Here is a 6,000-nt window from a genome sequence, read left to right as displayed (position 1 = left end):
AAGCAGAAGATGTGACATATTTGTGATCATCAAACTCTATACATTCTGTATATACACTACCATAGAAATGTCATTGTTTTTGAAAGAAAAGCAAATTTTTCAACCATTAAAATAACATCAAATTGATCAGAAACACAGTGTAGACATTGTTAATGTTGTAAATGACTATTGTAGCTGAAAACGGGAGATTATTTATAGAATATCTACTTAGGCGTAGAGAGGCCCATTATCAGCAACCATCACTCCTTGTGTTCCAATGGCACGTTGTGTTAGCTAATCCAAGTTTATCATTATAAAAGGCTAATTGAGCATTAGAAAACCCTTTTGCAATTATGTTAGCACAGCTGAAAATTGTTGTCCCAATTAAAGAAGCAATAAAACTGGCCTTCTTTAGACTAGTTGAGTATCTGGAGCATCAGCATTTGTGGGTTTGATTACAGGCTCAAAATGACCAGAAACAAATAACTTTCTTCTGAAACTCGTCAGTCTATTCTTGTTCTGAGAAATGAAGGCTGTTCCATGCGAGAAATTGCCAAGAAACTGAAGATCTCATACAGCACTGTGTACTACACCCTTCACAGAACAGCGCAAACTGGCTCTAACCAGAATCGAAAGAGGAATGGGAGGCCCAGGTGCACAACTGAGCAAGAGGACAAGTACATTAGAGTGTCTAGTTTGAGAAACAGACGCCTCAGAAATCCTCCACAACAGCTTCATTAAATAGTACCCACAAAACACCAGTCTCAACGTCAACAGTGAAGAGGTGTATCCGGGATGCTGGCCTTCTAGGCAGAATTCCTCTGTCCAGTGTCTGTGTTCTTTTGCCCATCTAAATCTTTTATTTTTATTGGCCAGTCTGGCTTTTTCTTTGCAACTCTTGGTTAAATACAATGGTTTGCGCTTTCTGCCTAGAAGGCCAGCATCCCAGAGTCGCTAAAAACTGGGAATGGAAAAGGCAAACGGTATTTCTATTTGTGTCACCATTCAAATGAGGGCAAGGAAGTTATATTTCTACTACGGAAATGTTTGAATATAAGATCAATTATGTTGAAAATACGTCTTTAGTTGTCTTTTCCACACCTCGGGAATTAGCTTCATTTTTGGTTTCAAGACATTGAAACATATATGTTATGGACATTGAAAATATGTATTTTTATGTCAAATTTTCAAGCATACATTTGTATCAGGGAAGGGCAATTTTGATGGGGGGTGGGGGCAACAAAAAAGATGAACTCATCATGAGGGGCCACAGTGGCTTGAGGGTCTGTGTACCCACATTTATACCCACATCTATACCCACATCTACACCCACATCTATACCCACATCAATACCCACATCTATACCCACATTCATACGCACATCTATACCCACATCTATACCCACATCCATACCCACATCTATACCCACATCTATACCCACATCCATACCCACATCTATACCCACATCCATACCCACATCTATACCCACATCTATACCCACATCTATACCCACATCCATACCCACATCTATACCCACATCTACACCCACATCCATACCCACATCTATACCCACATCTATACCCACATCTACACCCACATCCACACCCACATCTATACCCACATCTACACCCACATCCATACCCACATCTATACCCACATCTATACCCACATCTATACCCACATCTACACCCACATCCACACCCACATCTATACCCACATCTACACCCACATCCATACCCACATCTATACCCACATGTATTCCCACATCTATATACACACACATGCAGTCAGAGCCGGCCTTAGCCTTTTTGGGGGCCCTAAGAAAGATATTGTGCAGTTTTACAGCTAATTTGGAGAGACATGTTTGCAGTTTTTAGTATGATATCTGAATGAGAGGGGCTAACCAAATCAATTGGGCCCCAAAATCAATGGGGTCGGTAATGTTACATTACATTTACATTTAAGTCATTTAGCAGACGCTCTTATCCAGAGCGACTTACCATGATTACTACAAGTTTAGATAGCTGGCCGTTAGACTAACTTACGAATCAAAAAAATGTTAGCTGTCAGTGACTGACTTATCAATATAAAAACTGTTGATGGACACCTTGTGTATTCTACTATTCTAACTCTCAACAGTAATTTGAGACCCCGACTGAGTTGCTAAAAAGCTTTGGGGGCCTACGGGCCACCAGTTGCCCATCTTTGACTTATACACTATATATACAAAAGTATGTGGATGTGGATGTGGCTATTTCAGCACCGTCATAGGATGCCACCTTTCCAGCAAGTCAGTTTGTCAAATTTCTGCCCTGGTCAACTGTAAGTGTTGTTATTATGAAGTTGAAATGTCTACGAGCAACAACGGCTCAGCCGCGACGCGTTAGGCTACACAAGCTCATAAAACGGGACCGCTGAGTGCTGAAGCGCGTAGAACATAAAAAATAATCTGTCCTTGGTTGCAACACTCACTACAGAGTTCCAACCTGCCACTGGAAGCAACGTCAGCACAAGAACTGTTCATCTGGAGCTTCATGAAATGAGTTTCCATGGCCGAGCAGCCACACACAAACTTAAGATCATCATGCACAATGTCAAGCGTCGGCTGGAGTGGTGTAAAGCTTGCCGTCATTGGACTACGGAGCAGTGGAAACCCGTTCTCTGGAGTGATGAATCACATTTGACATTTTAGTTATTAGCAGACGCTTTTATCCAGAGCAACTTACAGTAGTGAGTGGACGCATTTTCATATTTTTTCACATAATGGTCCCCTGTGGGAATCAAACCCACAACCCTGGCGTTGCAAGCACCATGCTCTAACTGAGCCACACGGAACCACTTGGAACCACTTCAACATCTGGTAGTCCAATGAACGAATCTGGGTTTGCAGATGTCAGGAGAACGCAACCTGCACGAATGCATAGTGCTAACTGTGAAGTTTGGTCCAGGAGGAATAATGGTCTGGGGCTGTTTTTCATGTTACGGGCTAGGCTCCTTTGTTCCAGTGAAGGGATATCTTAACATTTCAGCAAATAATGACATTCTAGACAATTCTGTGCTTCCAACTTTGTGGCAAAAGTTTGGGGAAGGCCCTTTCCTGTTTCAGCATGACAATGCCTATGTGCAAAAAGCGAGGTCCATACAGAAATGGTTTTTCGAGATCGGTGTGGAAGAACTTGACTGGCCTGCACAGAGCCCTGACCTCAACCCCATTGAACACCTTTGGGATGAACTGGAACACCGACTGCAAGCCAGGGCTAATCGCCCAACATCAGTGCCTGACCTCACTAATACTCTCGTGGCTGAATGGGAGCAAGTCTCTGCAGCAATGTCCAACATCTAGTGGAAAGCCTTCCCAGAAGAGTGGAGGCTGTTATAGCAGCAAAGGGGGTACCAACTCCAAATTGGAAAGTTCTTGGTAGCTATCTAGCTTCTTATGTTGGATCCCGCGACGCAGTTGGAATCAGTTGCTGGGACCGCTTGTATCTTTCCAGTAATCCTGCCGACCAAGGACGGGTCTGAGGAGCTATTCGGCGTCGCTAGCCTAGCTGCTAGCTAGCTGGACATCAAGCTAGCGAGGCGTTCTTGAACGCAGCCCGTGACGCGGTTTAGCCATTGTGGCTGGGACCACAGATTGTCCTGGGTTTGTGGCTGTCTAGATTCCTGCTGTTTGTTGTTTTCAATCTTCCCTGTGACCTGCCCTGTCTGGAACGGCGAGGCGTAACAGTGTAACCAACGTTGCTAGCTACCGTGACAAAGACCAAAGCCGGTGGGAGTACCGTTGAGGACAGTGGTGTCTCTCTATCACACATGAAGGATCTTTTAAACAAAAAGAGACCTATAAGCAGTTGTTACAACAACAAGAAAATAGTTTCAAGTGTTTTGTCCAAATACTCGTGGATTCTACTAATAAAATAATGGATGACCTGACCAGAGAGGTCCAGGACCTGAAGAACAGTTTGCAGTTCTTCCAGGGTCAGCTCAATGAGTTGAAACAGGAGAAGGGCAAGATAACAGCAGTCTGTAAGTCATTGAGAGAGGATATCAGTTCTGTGTGTGAATCCATGAGAACAATGACAGATAAATCAGATTATCTCAAGGGACAATCAAGGCAGAACAACATGTTTGTGGACGGAATTGCAGAATCTCCACATGAGACCTGGACGGAGTCTGAGGACAAAGTGAGAGAAATGATCTCTGAGAAATTGTAGATGAACCACAGGAAAATTGAGGTGGAGCGCGCCCACAGGACTGGAAAACCCACCACCGGCCCAGGTGATAGGCCCATAGAACTGGAAAACCCACCCCCGGCCCAGGTGACAGACCCACAGGACTGGAAAACCCACCACCGGCCCAGGTGACAGGCCCACAGGACTGGAAAACCCACCCCCGGCCCAGGTGATAGGCCCACAGGACTGGAAAACCCACCCCCGGCCCAGGTGACAGGCCCACAGGACTGGAAAACCCATCCCCGGCCCAGGTGACAGGCCCACAGGACTGGAAAACCCACCACCGGCCCAGGTGACAGGCCAAGGCCAATAGTGGTCAAGTTCCTGAGGTTCAAGGACAAGGTAGCTGTTCTGGAAAGAGCCAAGAACTTGAGAGGAACGTATATCTTCCTCAATGAGGACTATCCTGAAGCTGTGAGCCAGAAGAGGAAAGAACTGATCCCAGACATGAAAGCTGCCAGAGCTCGTGGGGACATTGCGTACATCCGCTACGACATCGTCCGACATTGTCCACCATCCCTCCCAGAAGCTTGGAAGCGGTGAGAGAGCCAAGCCTATGGGTTTGTAGCCTCCACCCCGCAACACACACACACACACACACACCAATTGATTAATGGACTGCTGAATGTATATTTTTTTTCTCTTGCTTTGTTTGCTCTTTTCCATAGTATGTCTATCTCTGATCAGCTACCCAGGAAAGTGCTTAAAATTGGCCATATTAATATATGTAGCCTTAGAAATAAGGTTCATGAAATCAATAACTTGCTAACATCAGATAACATTCATATATTAGCCATTTCTGAGACTCACTTAGATAATTCATTTGATGTTACATCAGTAGCAATACAAGGATATACCATTTATAAAAGAGACAAAAATGCTTATGGGGGAGGTGTTGCTGTATATAATCAGAGCCATATCCCTGTAATGCTTAGAGAAGATCTTATGTCAAGTGTTATTGAAGTGTTATTGAAGTGTTGTGGTTGCAGGTTCACTTGGAACATCTTTCCGTTTGGGGTGTTGCTATAGGCCACCAAGTGCTAACAGTCAGTATGTAAATAATATATCTGAAATGCTTGATAGTGTATGTGATGCAAACAGAGAGGTCTGCTTTCTTGGGGACCTGAATATTGACTGGTTTTCATCAAGCTGTCCGCTCAAGAGGAAGCTTCTTACTGTAACCAGTGCCTGTAATCTGGTTCAGGCTATTAATCAACCTACTAGATTGTTTAAAAACACTACAGGAACAAGATTATCCACATGTATTGATCACATTTCTACTAATGCTGTAGAACTTTGTTCTAAATCTGTTTCCGTACCCATTGGATGCAGTGATCACAGTATGGTGGCTATATCCAGGAAAGCCAAAGTTACAACAGCTGGGCCTAAAATAGTGTATAAGAGATCATACAAAAGATTTTGCTGTGACTCTTATGTGGATGATGTTAAAACATATTGGTTGGTCTGATGTGATTAATGAGGAGTTTCCAGATGCTGCACTTGATGAATTTATGAAATGTCTTCTTCCTATTATTGATAAACATTCACCTGTTAAGAAACTAACTGTTAGAACTGTTAATCCATGTTAGAATAAGGCTGTAACGTAACAAAATGTGGAAAAGGGAAGGGTTGTGGATACTTTCCGAATGCACTGCAAAATATAGCTTGCTCTCTCTCTTTCTCTTGCTTCTCCTCATTTTGGTAGAAATTAATTTATTAATAACTGTTCAACTATTGTCTTTCTCTTTGAGTCAACTACTCTCCACATTTTATGCACTGCAGTGCTAGCTAG

This window comes from Salmo trutta, chromosome 19, assembly GCF_901001165.1.
Source record: "Salmo trutta chromosome 19, fSalTru1.1, whole genome shotgun sequence".
NCBI lineage: Eukaryota > Metazoa > Chordata > Actinopteri > Salmoniformes > Salmonidae > Salmo > Salmo trutta.
The sequence above is the reverse complement of the archived record's forward strand: the minus strand, read 5'-3'. Positions refer to the sequence as shown.